Raw genomic sequence first — 17,381 nt, 5'->3', positions numbered from 1 at the left:
ACTTCTTCTTCTACTCTGCTTGCATTCCAGAGATGAGGAAATGTAAATAAGACGTGTGCTGCTAGTCATGGCCGACATGTGATACAGCTTCTTTTTACTGTGAATGTGAGACTGTGGAGGGTAATTGGGCTCCTCCTGGTGCAATTAGGCGACCAGTCAGATACATGAGCATGAATAAATAATGGGCAGCGGTCCGACCCCGGACAAAGGTCCACCCCTCACTGACCCGCCTCACTCATCTCTGTGCAGCAGCTACACACACATATATGGACATATAATTATAAAGAAACAGAGACCACATCACCAGGATGTGGTTTGTGTGTGTTTGAATGGTATCACTTGACTTGACAGTAAGAATTGGTCTTTAAGGATTAACATGCAAAAGTGCAGGGACCACTAACCTCTAATTAAACTGGATTAATAGAGAGAAACACTGACAGGGTGTAATCGGCTTTTAAAGCACCCATCAATCTTTAAGCCCAAAGTTAGAATTGACCAGAAATGTGCAACGTGACCAATAAGGTCATGTCAGAGCAAAAGGAATAAATTAATGAGTATCAAACAGCAGTGATTTAATGAGTGTGAAGCAGTTTCTCCTGCTTCACGGGAGAAAGTCCACTTTAGAGGAGGGGGACCAGGAGAAAAGACTACAGCAGCTTAGTGTAATCTGCATAGAAGATGACGGGCTGTTTAAAATTGTATGGCAGGTCTTACCTTTGTCATTCAGAATCGTCCTCATGGGAGCAGCACAGCTCATCTTCTTGAAGAAATGCAACCTGAGCAACTATTAACCATGAATTAACTGCTCTCAAAGCCTCTTTCTATTCTGCATTAGGTATCACAAAGTGTCCCTGTGAGTTAGAGCACATCTTACACTCATCACCTCTTTGAGTTTGAAATACCATGGCAACAATATGATAATGAAGGAGGCCTTTACGTCCCTGTGACAGGTATAGGCTACTGTAGGTACATGACTTACCTGTGCAGTACAATGTCAAGCGTTGAGAGCTCACTATGATAAAATTTCAGTGACCAAATTTTACCGAGTTTCTTCAATGAACCATTTTCTTTGATGATACTTCAACATGTTTTAATCTTTTTACAAGAAAAGATACAAAATGGATCAAATTAGTCACTAATGTTTAAAAAACAAAAAAAACAACATGGTGTTTGTGTGTGTTGGGTTAATATGTTTTCAAACACACAGAGAATCATGTGATACAGTCAGGACACAGAATCAGATCATAACAAATGATCACATTGTAAACTTTTTTTTTACATTACTTCTGACAGGTAGTTCAGATTGAGACTGCCCCCTTCTGGCCACTGGCATCCATCACATTTCAGGGAATGGTAAAACTGCAACCTTACACTTCTAGTCTGCCATATCTTAAAGTGACAGAAAATTATAGGTGTTTCTGATGGCTCAGAGTAACTTTTCTTTCCTTTACAGACCCTTTTTGGTATCTTGATCTTTTCTGATAAATGCTTCCATTCTTTTGATGTGTTTTGGTACAAAAGATTAAACCTTTAACAAACCTTAAAGCCAAAGTGGAGTGCAAAGAAAAGTATATATTTACACTTTGTGTCACAACTAATCACATCTGCTTTGACTACTAGCTTATATCTTTCAAAAAACTGTTAATATCCTGACTCTCTTTTTTATTGTTAGAAGTAACAAAACAGAGCATCTGTTCTTCTTTTTACCTTGGGTGCTGACAAGGAGGCCCCAGTCGGTGCCTGAACCACTATATAGAAGGAATAATGCAGAGTCCTGGCTATGGGACAGCAGCTTGTAAGACATTTTATGGGTACAAAGAGTTTCCTTACTCATTTTAATTATGTATTTTCTTGACTTTACATCAACACTTCACTCTGGCAGGTGTCATCTTAGCCAGGATTTTTCTTTTTTCTGGATTCCAGTCAGAAATTAACACCCTTCATTGACACACTTTGGAAGAGAGCCCCTTTCTTAATGCAGATGCTGAAATAAGATATGTAATGTCTGGGTCAGACCAACAGAGGGAGACATTTTACTGGATTATATAGCACAGCTGTAGCCCTGCTGCTGTGTGACTCATACTGGAGCATTTATTCAGGACTCTGTCTGATTTTAGTGCTTGTATATAAATCATACACAAACTCTTAAAATCAGTCTAAATTCTACTTGATCAGGGTGCACCTGAATTTGGCATTCTCAAGCAAAGCTGGTATAACATTCACATTTATTAGAAATAATGAAAAGATGATGTATTTTTTTAATGAAAGTGCTTATTGGGCCACAGAACTGGTCAGAAAACACAGGAGGAGGCGTATCACAAAAAAAGTCGGCAGCTTTCTTTCAGCCAAATGAGCCTTACTTCTCTGCGGGTGTGGTGATCCAGCTGGAGAGATTATCCCATCCAACACGCGTCATCAATGTCGCCTCACAACAGGCCTCCAGTTTCTCTGCATGCGTTGTGTTTGTGTGTGTGTGTAAGTGTTTGTGTGTGTTACAGCGTATTCAATAATCAGCCCTGTTGGAGACGGCGGGTCGTGCGGCCATAAGCCGACCTGGAATTTTCTCAATAAAGGACTAATCTTTACGAGAAGCTGTATAGTGCTGGACCAAAATTTTCCTCTTTCTTGAATCATTTTAACTTTAAACTAACATGAGTGATCATTTCAAAGCACTTTGACTTTTTCCACTTTCTCCTAAAAACCACTTTCATTTTTGTGTGTTGTTTTAATTAGTGAAGCTAAGGCAGTAGACTATGCCATACTACACTACAAGGCCAAGGGTATCAGAACGACCAAGCTTTATACATTTATGTGATGGTTGAACATCGTGTCACCAATAAAACAGCAAACGTACTCCAGTACTGTACTGAGCCATTTAGGGAGCTTTTTTCCATAAGATTTGTGACCTGGCTGCAGATTACCACTGTCCCCTTTGCTAAAGGACTGCTTGCTTTGGATACAGACCACCTTGCTCACAGACCACTTTGGTCACTGACCTCCCATCCTGCCCACAGACCACCTTGCTCACCGACCATTCAGTCACAAGGGCAACAGTCTGCAGACAGACCACCTTGCTCTCAGACAGCACACTTTTTTCATAGGAGCCATGCCTTTCTCAGAGACCACCTGGCTTACGGACTGCCAGCATGGCTCACAGTCTACCTTGCCCACTGACTGCCTGCTAACAGACTGCCTTACTTTATCAGAGACCACCCAAATACTACCTAAAGACCACCTGCCTTACTTGCCTGTCTTGCCCACAGACTGCCTGTCTTGCTCACAGAGTGCCTAGCTCACAGACCACCCAAAGACCACTTGCCTTACTTGCCTGCCTTGCACACAGACTGCCTTGCTCACAGACTGCCTGTCTTGCTAACAGACCACAGACTGTCTGTCTTGCTTCCAGACTGCCCACCTTGCTCACAGACCAACTTGCTTCCAGACTGCCTGCTTTACTCACTGACCACCTTCTTACAGACTGCCCACCTTGCTCACAGAATTCCAGCCTTGCCCAAAGACCACCTGCCCAACTTGGTCACAGACCCCCCTTCCCACCCCTCCCTGACCTCCTACCTTGCTTGCTCACAGATGACCCACTTTGCTTTCTTACATGCTCACTGACTTCCAGCCTTACATGCCCATTTGCTTTAAGACCACTCACCTTGCTTGCTCATTTGCTTACAGACTGCCCACTTTGCTTGCTGTCCGGCCACCTAACTTGTTTATTTACTTATTAGCAAATCTCCTGATTGCTTTCTCACAGACCTTCTGTCTTTCCTGCTTGCTTGCCTGTTCATAGACTGCCTGACAGATTGCCCACCTTGCTAGCTCACAGACCTCCTGCTTGTTTACTCACAGACTCGTCACCTTTCCTGTTCACTTCCTTGTAGACTGAATCAAAAGAAAAACCCTCAATCAAAAGTGAAACAAACTCATACTTTTGTTTTTGATGTGTTAATTCTACAAAAGCTCCTAGTAGTAGTTACATGTACGGTATAAGTTACTATGCTGATGGTGAACCAACATTGTAGTTGTATCAGAAAATTCTTTGAAGTATTGGCTTTTTACTAGGCTAGGTTTTAGTTCTTGTGGCCAAATGGAGAATGTTACTTTGGTTTAAGGACAAGGTCAGAACTCTACAAGAAACGTTGTTGCTGCATGTCAGCTAAAGCTGTGACTGATCTTGTTTGTGTCATGTAGCAGAGATACAGAGGGAGAAAATGATACAATCCTGCAGAATGAAAACAACAATATCTATATCAAGGCCTCATTACTTGATACAGCTTAACATAATGAACTGAGTTCACCAGCAGATATAATCGTAATAAGATCCATAATTTCCTCCTTTCTCAGTTTTCCTCACACTGTGTGACCACTTGATTGAGCCCACTTGTTGCAGGTGAAAGGATCCGCTACCCCGTCTCTTTGTGTTTCTTTGTCAGACCTTTGGATTATAGCGTAATGTTTTTTTCCTGGGAATTTCTGCTCTGTGTGTCTCAGGTCTCCGTGTCTATTGTGTAGGAACCAGGGCAGGGTCTGTGCTGCTTATTGTGGGAAGAGTTTGCTTTTGTTTACACCCTGTGAAGAAGCTGCATGTTCACGTCTGTGCGTGTGTCTATGTAAACTAAATGTTGTTGAAGCTATCATTAAAGGATAGTTGTAGTTTATGGGTAATTTTGCATGATTTTAATCCACTTTGCTTGGTAGGTTCAAACTTTTTCAATGCTCTTTAAGATAAACAACTACAGGGGCAAAACCCTGGGATTTTATGAAGATTTGAAATGCTTCCTGGCCCTGTTGGTTTCTTTACCAGTGGAGCTCATCCACAAGTTAAACATGATTTGTGGATTTCTAACACAAGTCTTAAGTTTCATAAAATGACAAATAAAGTTTTTCAGTTTCCAAAAGGTCTATGGGATGATTAGTTTTGGTAAAAGAAAATATTTATAAATAGTGTGGCAACATAAAGGAGCCAAATGAAGAGATGCTTTTTTTTCAGTAAGTTCAAATGTGTGCCCTATTTCTGCATCTTTCATCTGTTTTTGGCTGCTTGTTAAATATTTATGTGCTATATAAAAGCAGATACTTCAGTAACTTTTAAATCTTTCACCCCCTTGAAAACTTACCGATAAGAGTTTTGAGTTTTAAACTACCTGCCTCTATATGTTGAGATGCTGAGTATTTCAACATATAGAAATCCAACTTCATTATTCTAATCAGTTCCTTTTTTTATTTTGATACAGCTGATGTTAAACTTAGGAGTCTTGCAAAATTAAAGGCATAGCAGACTTAACTTGAGCTTGCTCCTGAAGGACTGGAAATCACGTACACACCAAGCTAATAAAAAGACGATTACAGCAAAAACATACATGTTTGAAGCTTTGTGCAAAAAGTGGCTTGGTTTGTCTAAATATTTGATTATCTATTGGCACTCGCTGTACAACTGTGAAATGCTATATCAGAAACAGATATCAAGGGTATCACATCCATACATTATACAGTCGGTTTTGACTCCGGCTTGGTTAATTAAAGTTATTTGGCATTTGTAACATGGCACCCACTGAAAGTATACAGCAAAAGTCTTCAACTTCTGCTTACACATGTGCAGGTCAAGATCAGATAATACACAAGCTGTCCACAGGGGGTGCCAAAATTGACACACAGTAAAAGTTCATTATAAGAGAAATTTTGAGACACTGCACTTAGTCAAAAACACTAATGTCATTATTGCACAGATTTGTCAGACAAAATGTTTTAAGCAGTCATGTAACTTAAAGGCTGATTTAACAAACAGCCCAAAATTAACATACTTTTCCCAGCCTAGTATTTTAAATTTTAAACTCTTAGTTTTTTCATGGACAATAGGAAAATGCATTCAATGAAAAAAAGAAAAGAAAAGAAAAAGTTGATTGTGTGCTGTATGCATGGGCGCGGTTTTCGCTATGTGCTGTTAATAAGTTTCATTTTCGTTGGATTCATCTTTTGAACTGGGGCAACGTGTTGGTGAGGGACTCTTTTTTTAGTTTTTACGGAGGGATGAGTGTTTTACAGATGAAGGTGAAGTTAATTAAGTTAATTTTGAGTTTTCTGTGTTTATGTTTCGGGTTTACAACCTATCTGTCTATTTGTCCAACTAGGTTTGTTGTGTGTGTGTGACCAACAAACATAGAAAGAAAAAGAGATGTAATCAATACGTTGAAAAAAGAGAACTACACATATATAGAAATCCCTTTTGCATTAAAATAAATTAAGTCAAGGTGTCTCCAGGTCATCATCAGCTATAACAGTAAGTCAAACTCTTAAATTGTCTAAAATAAATGTTGACAAAAACAATCTGTGAATCTTTCTGGGGAATCTCAACACATCATCTGCAAACTCTGCTTCCTCAAAGCCATCCTGAGTTTTCTCAGTATTGTAAATTCTTCCTTTAAGTTCTGTTAAGTAAGCATTAAAGTGAAAATGTGTTAAGCAATACATCCAACGGCTCCTCTAGCCTCCTCCCTGCCAGAGCCAAGCTGCTGTGTTGAAACGCTGTTTCTCTGTGTGAGCGCGTCTGACTCAATCTCAGTTTCCTACAAACACACACACACATTGGCAAGTTCCCTACGATGTGTGCAGTGTGTACGTGTGTAGTCGGACTTATCTGACTGTATGAGCGTGTGTGTGTGTGTGTGTGTGTGTGTGTGTGTGTGTGTGTGTGTGTGTGTGTGTGTGTGTGTGTGTGTTGATACACCAAACAGAAATCCAGCTTCCTTACTTCTCTGTTCTGTCCTCAGTTGGCTGACCACGGCTGTTACAGATCACAACAGCTCTCACTCTGTTGCTCTTTCTGTCTTTAAGTCTGTCTTTCTGTCAATCTCTTTGTTTCCTTGACAACTGCTTGTCAAAAAGACGTCGCACTTGCCAGGCACCTGAGACCGGGAAGGAGGAAGTGCAGGGAATTCAGGTAGCAAAAATCTCTCTCTCTCTCTTCCTGTGTGTGTGTGTTTGTGTGTATGTGTATGTGTGTGTGTGTTCCTCTCTAAATCTGTATTGAATGGGAGGCGAGTGCTGGAGGTCTTGTGTTGACACTGCTCTACATGATCAAACAAGCACCTTTTTTGCTGTCAAAATGAAAGAGATGAAAAGTGGGTGGGGAGAAAAATATGAAGTAGGAAAATAAGAAACACAAGATGAGTCAGAATTCATATCTTCACTGTTTTACTTTCAGTTCATGTTGAGAGCAGCAGCCTCTGAAACAAAGGTGAGAAAGTGTTTATATTGGACATTCAGAGTTTCAGGTTCCTGTCTCTGCGCTCGCTCCTGTCCTCTTCATGCTGACAGATAAACATGAGAAATTGGAGAGGGTGTGAGCCGCTTGTTATTACTGCAGGTTGTCATTACAGGAGGATCTGTGTACGTCAGGAGAGCAGGGCGCTGAAACATAAAGACAGCATGTCATGATGACATCAGCCATGTGTACTTTTGTGAATGAGCAGAAAAATGAGAGGTCATGTGAAGTTTTTCAACCAAGGTGTGCAGGAAACTCCTTTAGAGGAATGCCGCTGTGGCTGAAAAGATTCAAGATGAGCCGTTTGTGAGCACACAGGTGTGCGCACACACAGGTTGGACAGGGCCAGAGGAGGATAGCATTTCCTATCCGGAATGATAGGAGGGCGGGAGGAAGGAGGTGTGTTGAGGATTTGGGCAGACAGATTCTGGTTTGGTGAGTTTCAGTTGCAGGCAGTGTGTACACCAAACACACATTGAAAGACAGAGAGAGGGAGGACGGAAAGGGAGGCAGAAAGTTTCTTCAAAGACGGCAGAAGAGGAATAAAAACTCTCTGAGGAAGTATTTTGGGAGTTTAGGCGGCAGCACCTTCGCTCATCATCTTGTGACCTTGGAGGATGGTGGTTTCTGTTTGTTTCTTGGTGAGGAGTGTGTTCTCTAATGTTTTTCCTGGGATCATTAGTGTGCTAATATGTGTGTGTGTGTGTGTGTTCCCAACTTTTCCCCTTTCTTCCCCCTCCCTCCCTCCTTGCTTCTGAGGAATGTGGGGCTTATGTCAGTGAGAGTCAGGTACAGACTCACTAATTACCACTGCCATTCCTCCCTCCATCTCTCCCTCCTCCTACCTCCCTCTTTCCTTCAACTTTGCCACCTTCAGCGCTCCCTCTCCCTCACTCACTCTCTTCTCTCCTCCACTTGGAGACCTTGTGCGCTTCCCCTCCTCTCCCTCCTGTCTCCTGCTGTTGCGTCTACCAGCGCTGTCGTGACTGGAGCAGAGGAGAGGACAAAAAAACTAGAGAGGATCTGAGTCAGAATCCAAAAACACCAAAAGGAGAAGAGAAACTCTGACTTGTTCTCTGTCTGTGTGAGTGTGTGTATGTGTGCAGTGTGTGTTGGATGTGATCTGAGGTGTCTTCTGATTGTGCTCTCTGGGGGGACCTGTCATTGAAGACAGGAGGTGCCTTGACAGCAAACGAGAGGCCGCTGAGAACCTGACGGACGGCATAAAGAGGAGAGAAAGAGGACGGAAAGATGAGAAAGTGACAGGCTGGATTCTTGCTTTTGAACGGCGGCAGAAGTTCTGATAGCGACACAGAGACTACACGTCCCATCATCCCACAGGTTGGCTGCAAACTCATCACACGTCTCTTTTTCATCTTTCTTTCTTTTATTAGTTTTATCTCAACTTAGAACATCTCTGCTGTTCAGGGATTTGTGTTTTCTCACCTGGAAAACCAAGAACAAACACATTTACACACAAACACAAACACACATGCACACAGTGGGTATCTGGAAGGACATTTCTTCAGCTGGTCCAGTGTTCACACTGACCCAGCTGACTGCTTTAACCTTCACTGCAAGGTTATGGGACGGAGACTCAGTGTTTGTTTGTGTTGGGATGAGAGAGTGTGTGTGTGTGTGTGAGGGAGAGATCAGTTGCTGTCTTGTTGAGCTGTTGTGTGTGTGTGTTTTTTCAGAAAGTGGTTGAGCAGGGTGGCTGTTAGCCTTGGGTGTCCTGTTGTACAAACGAGATGGAGCTGAGTGAGCGTGTGCGTGTGTGTGTGCACATGTCTGAATGAAGAAGTGTGTAGTTTAAGTCTCTGTGTGTGTTTGAGCAAGGTCATGTCCAGATGATCTTTTATCTTTCTTTTACTCTGCTTTTGGACCATTTGACCACTGGTTTTGAAAATCTCATGTTTGTCTCTGTTAACACACTTTGATGAGCTCAATAAGAATGATGTTGCACATAAATTTGTGTGAAGCTTATTTAAGGCTACATTCAGAGCGTTAAGAATATTAAGGAACATCTCCTTTCTCTTCATTTTGACCGTTTGCTTCCTGACAGTCAAGTGTGGAGGAGGAGGTACGTGATGATGAGCATGAATGTTTGAAATACTTCTAAAAACTTAAAGGCATGTGTGTGTGGTAGTGTATGAGTGTGAGTGTGTGTTGATGTGCTGGTCAAACCTGATGACACACTGCTTCTTCAAGCAGAAACAAAACTGAAAATAGACGCCTGAAAATAGGTTAGTATTATAAGGTAATTATTTAAATAGACCTGCCTGTATGTCTGTCTGTCTGTCAGCGGCTGTGGCTTCACTGCTGATTTTGCAAGAAGGTTCAAGAGGTGAACCATTCTTCAAAAATGATACTTATCTCTCTACCCACTGTATCACATTCCTCAAACGCAGAAACAACGCAAACGACGGGAATTTGAATCTAGACTTTTCCTCTTGTGCGACCTTTGTGGTATCCAGTTACAGGAAAACATTCAAGAAACAGAGGACACAGGAAGAAAAATAAGAGAACTTTTTTTTTTGGTCCTTCTTTTCGAAGGTCAGAGTGTTTTTTAAAGCAGGAAGCAGACGGGAAGTTTAGCATTCAGCAGATTTACAGCAAAAAGGAGAGAAAGAGCCTGGGCAGCAGGAATTACACACGTAGTAGTCGGTTGTGTCACATGACTGTCACATGATCATCTCATGCTCATGATGGGGAAGCAGAGAGTCTGTGTGTGTGTGTGTCAATACCACAGGGCTTATCCAGCAACAGCGCAGCAGAAATCTACAGCAGCAGACTGGAGAAGCTGACAGAGAGAGTGAGAGGAGGCGACCTGTTCGCACTATTGTGCTGTTTATAAAACACCTGTAACAAGATCTGATCAGCCCCTCTCTGTTCTCTCTCCCTCTTTCTCTCTGTTTGTCACAAACACACATACCTGCAAAGCACAATGGCCACATTCTTCCTCCTTTATCAACCCCCACCTCCACCCGCCTCTTTAGCCCCCCTCCTGATCGGGCTGAACGCTGACCGGCAGCAGGACGAGGGGGAGGTTGAAACAGGTAGAATCTGTGGTAGGGCATAAAGGAAAGCAAAAGAGTTGTTTTCAGTGAATAAAGAATTAATAAAACCAAAAGAATCATGTAAACCAACAAAGTCTGGCCGGTGGATGCTCTGTGTTGACACACAATCAGGCTGGGTGCTGCTTCTCGGGCAAGAAAGGTAAAAAAAAAAAAGTACGACACAGAGTTTAGAAAAAGTAAAAGTGAGGTTCTGATGAAAAATCCAAACCAAGATGGATGTGTCAGTCTGCCTTCTCTTTTTGAGCATCTTAAGTTAAAGGGTCAGTTTGCTTTATTTAAATCCATCTCCATCTTTTCTATTATACTTTTTTAAAAATCTTTGTATTGTTTTGATTTCCTTAGAAACAAAAAGTAGATAGATAAAGATATGGATATAAATAGATATAACAGAAATAAAACAATTCAAAATCAAACAAATCAAAACCAACTTTTGCATTAAACCTTTCTGATTTAGCCTCGGCCTAATTAAGACAATTAACATTTCTATCCTTTTATTGTCATACAAATACTACCATCTGTCTGACTCTCAATTTTTACCAATATTTCTTCCAAACATCTGTCTTTACATTTTGTTTTCCATTTTCCAAAATCAGAAAGGGATTAATACTTGGTTATGAAAGGTCAAAGGTCATTGTAGCCTCACGAAAACATTCTTGTGAATGCCATTACAGGAAAAACATGAATAAGTTCATTCATATCTTATGAATGTTTTAGTCAGGTGGGAAGATTCTCTTTTAGTTTAAGATTATGCCTTAAAAAACACTTTTTTTTGGCATGAATTTGTGTTCTTCGTTTTGGTCCCAACACTGACTCAGAGCCCAGAATGATTTGACCAGATCTTTGCTGTCAAAGGTCAAAAGGTCATGATGGTTACTTTAGTCTGTATTATGTCAGTTCAATATCTTAGTGATTCCTGCGATTAATTTGATTAAATTACTGGTTTTTTTTTCAATTCTGCACATTTCTTCTTCTGAGACCCTCTGCTTTGAGTCATGGTCTCACTTCCTCTAATCCATCACAATAACCTGCTGAGCACATTGTCTCCTCACTGATGGTTTAAAGGTTTGGTTAAGATAAAGAAATACTTCCCGTTAAAGATTGTGAACAAAACTCTCCTGAGTCAAAGTCGGGTCAAAGTCACACACTAACCAACCACCACTCTCAACCTCTCCTCCATCAGAGGTTTAAGTGCCCGTTTAATAACATCACACTGCTGCTGCTGCCTCTACTCATGACTGACCACAAGACCACAAGACGTCCTCAAACAGATGTTGTTTTGAAATTATGGTGGCACTGTGTCAGCTCTCTGGTGACGAGTGTTTCATTTTTTCAGGTGTGGAGATACCTTGTCGAAGATAGTCTTTAATAACAAGTTTTAGCATAAAAAAGGGGGGACTCAGAAACTGGCACCACTGATTCAGACACATCGTTTTATCCATTTTTTTCACAGCCAGAGTACCCAGAGTGAACCAACACAAGCATGGGAAGAAAATGCAAACTCCATACAGAAAGTCCCCTTGTTTGTGAAAGGCAGCTTCATACCAATGAAAAACTGTTTGTTAAACTGTATCAGACCAAATCTGAAAGCCATGCTACTCTGCAGTAATGGATTTTTTTTAGATGTCAGTTATTTACTTAGAGTTGAAAAAACTAACATTCATATTTTAAGAAATAAACATCTGTAGAAAACAGTTTACCATTGCGTGGAGAGCTCCAGAACAGATAGCGACCTAAAAAAAGTTTCCACATTGGTTTATGATATGAATTTGTGGGAGGAATCACAAACAACCCCAAAAACTTGCTTTAAGAACCTTAAATATGATCAAGCTGGGAAAGTACTTCAAAAACAATTTTAATGCTAAAGTTACCTCATTATAAAACAGATTAAGTGAAATACAGGAAAACCAGCAAGGAAATCCTTTGCAGTGATTATCTATGGTATAAAAAACAGTGTCAAATTACTTTCAATTCTCTGATTTCCACAAACAGAAACCCCAAACAAATTTAGTCTAATCTTGAGCAAACTGAAGCAGAATAACCCTGAGATCTGAGCTGAACTGAGACATTGTGCAACCGTCTCTCGTGGCAAGACCATTGCTTTCTGTTGAGTGTGTAAACAGGCGACGTCCACTCACTGTGAAGGCTGCATCAACAGACTCCCTCCTCCACTTCTGCTGCCTAACCTTTGACCCCTGGGTAACCTCTACCCCCCTCCTTCCCTCCTCCCCTTCTTTCCTCTCCCTGTATCTGGCCTGCCTCTCCTCTCTCCTCCTCCCCCCTTCAACCTGCTCGTACACTAATGCTGTTATTATGCTTCATTTTGCAGCTCGTTTCCTCCTGTAGAAACAAGTCTTTGTGCTCAGACGAAACAAAGGACAGATTTTCTTTTATAATCTAACTACTCGCTATTCCTACTACTCATCATTATTTAATCCCTGTGTTAAATGATGGAGGGTAAAATCTGAAAACTACATTACTGTTTAAATGACTGGATCATCAGGTATTAAAGAGATGCAGTGACAGTGACTCATGACAGTTTATGATATGGATGCAAATGTTAACATTAAATCATGAATATTCAAAAAAAGACCTAAAAAGAGGTTAACTTGTCCCAAGGCTGAGCATTCATCTGCAAACAGGTTCTTTTATGAATACCTGTTGCTGCACACAATGGGCTTGTTGTCTAGACAGCCGACCAACAGGCACAGTGTGTGTGGTTGGAGTGTGTGTAATTTTATTCGGACAGGTAGCTCGAATAAATGGTTTTGGTGTGGAGTGGTGTTTGAAATTGTATGAAAGTGTGTAAGGTCTTTAGGAAGAACAACGTGTTACACTTTATCTCATGTGAAGTTTCAACCCCAAACACAAACACACAAATACACACTGACACACACTCAGACAAATGCACTGCCCCCCCTCCTTGCAGTGCCAGAATGGAATGTTCCATGGACTGAGACTGACTCTGTGAACCCATTCACAAAACTGACAAAAAGTAGCCATGCTGTCTCAAATACATGCGTGTGCTTCCTACAACATGTTCCCGTCTCTTTACCCTGGACTGAGCTGCTATGCATATTGTATCGACCAATCAATGGCTTTTTACCTTTAAAGGTCCCAAATTATGCAAAAATCACTTTATTAAGTCTTTTAGTAAAATTTGTGGGTCTTTGGCTTTCCTCCCAGCCCACAAAATGTGATAGTTAATGACAACACCTGTACTTAGTAGTGCATTTAAATGTAAAATCCTGACCTAAAACGGGCTGTTTGGAATTTCCGGGGTTCGGCGATGTCAGCGATTCCCTTTTTTGACCAATCAGGAGCAAGTCTGACCTGATTGGCCCACCCGAGCAAATACCATCTTGGAAGAAGACAAGACTAAGTGGCTAGAGTTCATTTATGAGGGAAATGTGCCAGCTACACTCAGTAAAACTGTGTATGTGTGTGCTAGTCACTTCATAGCTGACTGCTTTCCCAACTTTGGACAGTACAACAGAGGGCTAGCGAATAGACTGGTCCTGAATCCAGGCACATTGCCAACCATCCACCAACAAACCTCAGACCCTGGAAATGTGAGTATTTTAAATGCTGTGTGCTGTGGAGCAGATGTAAGAGCTTTTCCTCAGTGTCCCCCCTGTCTCTGTGTTAGCTTCAGGATGCTAACTTTAGCTGCGGTTAGCCTGTTGTTTTAGCCTGTAATGTTACGGTAAACAAGCTTCGCTGCTTTCTAAACATTGTGCACTCGGAGCTTGTGGCACCGCTCTCAGTGACGCGGAAGAGCGGGGCGGTATCAGCGGTGGCTCATTTACATATGAAGGCCACGCCCACTAAATCAGAGCGTTCTGAACAGAGGGGCTATGAGAGCCTGGAAACAATGCTGCTGTGCTTGATTTATTGGCTTTTTGGACCAAAACATGTTACTACAATTTCATGAAGACATCAATGATCCATATTAAACTGCAGAAAAGGAGCAAAATATGGGACCTTTAAGGCATAAAATTCATATAGTAACATCATCATTGAAAATACATAATCAAACAGACACATGGCTGCAATGTCAATAAATATTAAAGATTTGTAAAATAACAACATCAATAGAAAAGTTGATGAGTCTAACTGTGAATAATGAGTGTCACAGCTCACCTCAATACATCTACTTTTGGTAATAACTTCAGCACCAATAATACAGGGATACTCATGCTTAGGTGAGAGTAGTAGTTGTCATGCCAGTGCTTATGCTAATATCCCCTGAGTTTCCCATGTTAATAGATTACTGGAAAGTCAACTCGTAAATGTGGTATTTAAAACTTCCAAGGTAAATAACACAAGTGTAGTAATCCTGAAGGACCTAACTGTCAGCAGGAATGTATCCCGGCTGTTTGCGTGCTTTCTTTACTCCAAACTTATTTAAAACCCAGTAAACGGAGTCTTCCTCTTACATATGTGTCACCCTCCTTCCTTTGGTGTGGGAACATGTTTCAGTTTTGAGGAAGATGTTGATTGCACGAGGTTTTAGCAGCTCGTGATTAGGTTTTTTCCCACTTGTGTTTACGGTGATGAGTGAAAGAAACTGTTTAGCAGCTAAGCTGTTGTGTGATTGTGTGTTTTTGTGTGTGTACAGCCTATACTTAAGGGGGTGTTAGCTGAAAAGGCTGATTGGATTTCACCTGCTCTTCATTCATCTCTTGTCAACCTGTTTAACTCCCCCCTCTAACTGTTATTGTGTGTGTGTGTGTGTGTGTGTGTGTGTGTGTGTGTGTGTGTGTGTGTGTGTGTGTGTGTGTGTGTGTGTGTGTGTGTGTGTGTGTGTGTGTGTGTGTGTGTGTCCTACCAGTAGATCAGTGATGCTGTAAATTGCAGGTTTAAGCATATTAGTTGAAACTCTGATCAGAAAGTCAACAGAATTAAGATAATTAGCATGAAATGTTGCATCAATCCAATGATAGGAGAGAAAGTAATGCACAACAGGTTTTTTTTTTGTCACTGGGATAAATTATATATATATATATATATATATACATATATATATGCTGCTTCTGTTGCAAAGAAAAGTGCTTCAATAATTGAATGCAAAGCTTCTATGAAAAATTTGCAGTCAAAGATTGGAGTTCAACACTGATATTGGGCATTTTTTGCACGTCCCTCACTTAATCACAAATGTTAATGTGTGACACATGATTTAAAAAAGTGATGGTCCAAATTCCTTAATAATGACAAACAACAGCTTATGAGAAAGAGGAATGTGTACAGCATTATTTCTTATATCTAAGTTCACAAAACTATTAAAGTAGTGATTTAATTTTTGATTTTGAATATTTTTTTTGCAAATTTATGTGTATCATAGTGTATCCATGTCTATGTATCTCATCTGCATCTGTGTGGGTAACACAGCAGTCATATGATAGATGGTATTTTATCACAGTGTTGGTGACGGGACAGTCACTCATGTTGACGTAACAATGATTACTGGTCAGATAATAAAAGGCTGCAGTGTGGTTAGAAGTGACTCTAGCATGACTTGGTATCTCTGCATTTCGATCCTGTAGTCTTTAAAGCTGTCTCAGTTGTCTCTCTTGTCCTCTTTACCTCCCTCCTTTCTCCTCTCCTTGACCTTGGCAGTGATTGTAGCACCTAAACACACAAAGAACCAGTTCTGCCATTGGTTAGCGACAAGCCACATGACTGCAGTGTCAGCTGACTGAATTCTAGGCGAAAGGGGAAACTTCTTTCATCAGGATGGAAGGAAAAAAAGTCGGACTTTAATGTCAGATCCTGTGTGTGTGTGTGTGTGTGTGTGTGTGTGTGTGTGTGTGTGTGTGTGTGTGTGTGTGTGTGTGTGTGTGTGTGTGTGTGTGTGTGTGTGCTGGGGGTGATAAGGCTCTTCTTTTGTTGCTGAGTCATAATTGTTAACCGCAAGCTGGACACTCTGATTGGTTGACGGTAGCTCATGCGCTGCAGGTTGAGAGGTGGCTCTTTGAAGGAGGAAGTGCTAACTTAGGGCACTTTCCTCTGCTGTTTCATGATTTTTTAGGCAGGAGAGAAATTCAAACCCAACAGTAGTTTTCTTATAACAGCCACACACACTCACATTCTGTTATTCCCTGTGTTTGATTCTCAAAATTGAGATTTGACATGTTATAGTTTTACATTTTAGACTTTCAACCAAGCAAATGACCCAGTTTTGCTCCAGTGTATCAGGTAGTGAAAAGTCAGGTTTCAATTTTAAGTTACCTCAGTGTCAGTTTGTTTTTCAGATACATCTTCAGGCTTCTTTTATGTTTTTATTCAGGCAAATATATGAGCTCATCTTCATTTTGTTTCAATTGAGTTTTAACTTGTTTAGAGCTGTCACAAACTTTGTTAGATGAGAAACATCTTGTCCAGCAACAGTGAAAACAGACAACAATACTGCAGCATGGATTGTTAAAGGCACAGTGCGTAGCATTTAGCAGCATTTAGCAGAACAGTGTTCCACAAAGGTTGCTTTCTTGTACAGCCATTTTTCTAAAGTGACACAAAGGGCACAAACTGGTTGGAAGGTGAAGAAATAAAGTGTTTTTTGGGCACTAAAAGATTTGTTTTGATGGTTTAAACTTGACAAATTTATTTATCATGCATCACAGGAACTTGTGTGAATTGAAGGGCCACTGTATCTCCACTGATGTGACCCTAATCATCAAATCTGACAGCCAGGTATCACTAAATTTCACAGTCCTGCCTACCTTTAAAAGATCAATCCCTTGAACAACATTTAGTTCATTCCTTTGATTCTGAAGCTCAGTTGGATTTTTGTTTTGCACATTTTTTCCCCAAGCGCTTTTAAGATTTACAGACAGAGACAAAGATTTATGGTAAAAGCCGCTCAAGAAAAAACTAGTGGTGGAAAATATCAGTACTGGATTGACAAATGTGAGCATGTCTGTAAATCTCTGTTACTCTTAGTCTAGTTGGCAATAAGCACACACACACACCCTCAGACGTTAATACCCCCTTTCTGTTTCAATGGCCATCTAGACGCTGTTTGTGTATGCGTT

At 40.9% G+C, this 17,381-nt stretch overlaps 1 protein-coding gene across 6 annotated transcripts in view; it reads left to right on the top strand.

Annotated features, from left to right (window-relative positions):
- Nucleotides 1-6,790: 6,790 nt before the first annotated feature.
- rbm47 (RNA binding motif protein 47) overlaps nucleotides 6,791-17,381 on the top strand; it is a 31,895-nt gene continuing 21,304 nt past the window's right edge. For 4 of the 6 annotated variants that reach the window (XM_074694162.1, XM_074694153.1, XM_074694145.1 and 1 more), the window contains exon 1: nucleotides 8,170-8,611. The gene's annotated coding sequence lies outside the window, so the exon portion shown is untranslated. Of the gene's footprint in view, nucleotides 6,947-7,738; nucleotides 7,912-8,169; nucleotides 8,612-17,381 lie in introns of those variants that run through there. The other 2 variants (XM_074694129.1, XM_074694137.1) reach the window with 2 other exon arrangements.

Source organism: Halichoeres trimaculatus, unplaced genomic scaffold (genome assembly GCF_033239565.1).
Source record: "Halichoeres trimaculatus isolate MK-OKI-2021-1 unplaced genomic scaffold, fHalTri1.1 fHalTri1_scaffold_2, whole genome shotgun sequence".
Classification (NCBI taxonomy): domain Eukaryota; kingdom Metazoa; phylum Chordata; class Actinopteri; order Labriformes; family Labridae; genus Halichoeres; species Halichoeres trimaculatus.
Note: the sequence above shows the minus strand (reverse complement) of the source record. Positions and strands in the feature narration are given on the sequence as shown.